General features: G+C 75.5%; 1 protein-coding gene across 1 annotated transcript in view; it reads left to right on the plus strand.

Annotated features, from left to right (window-relative positions):
* LOC102377280 (microtubule-actin cross-linking factor 1-like) overlaps positions 1 to 314 on the plus strand; it is a 13,311-nt gene that overhangs the window by 12,062 nt on the left and 935 nt on the right. The gene's annotated exons all lie outside the window — the stretch shown is intronic.

Below are 314 nucleotides of genomic sequence, written 5' to 3' on the forward strand. Positions count from 1 at the left end.
TTCCGGCGGCCCGGCCCTGCCTGCCGGGCGGCTGAGCGTGCCCCGGGATGCACCTGCTTGAAAGGCGGTGGGTGAGGGCGGCTGGCCAGGATCAGGCCAGGTGGGCCCACAGGTGGGGCTGGCGGGCCCCTGCCCCCCGGAAAGCCAGTCAGGGCAGCCCCCAACCCGGCAGACGGTGCTGGAGCTGGTGGTGGCCTCGGGGGCTGCAGCCCCTCGCCTTAGGGTGACCCCGGCCTCGTGCACTGGCTGACACGGGTCAGCGCCACAGGAAGGGGCACCTGCCCCCCCACCCCAGGGGCACCCCTGGGGTGCCC

The sequence above is a fragment of the Alligator sinensis genome, unplaced genomic scaffold (assembly GCF_000455745.1).
Source record: "Alligator sinensis unplaced genomic scaffold, ASM45574v1 scaffold987_1, whole genome shotgun sequence".
Taxonomy (NCBI): domain Eukaryota; kingdom Metazoa; phylum Chordata; order Crocodylia; family Alligatoridae; genus Alligator; species Alligator sinensis.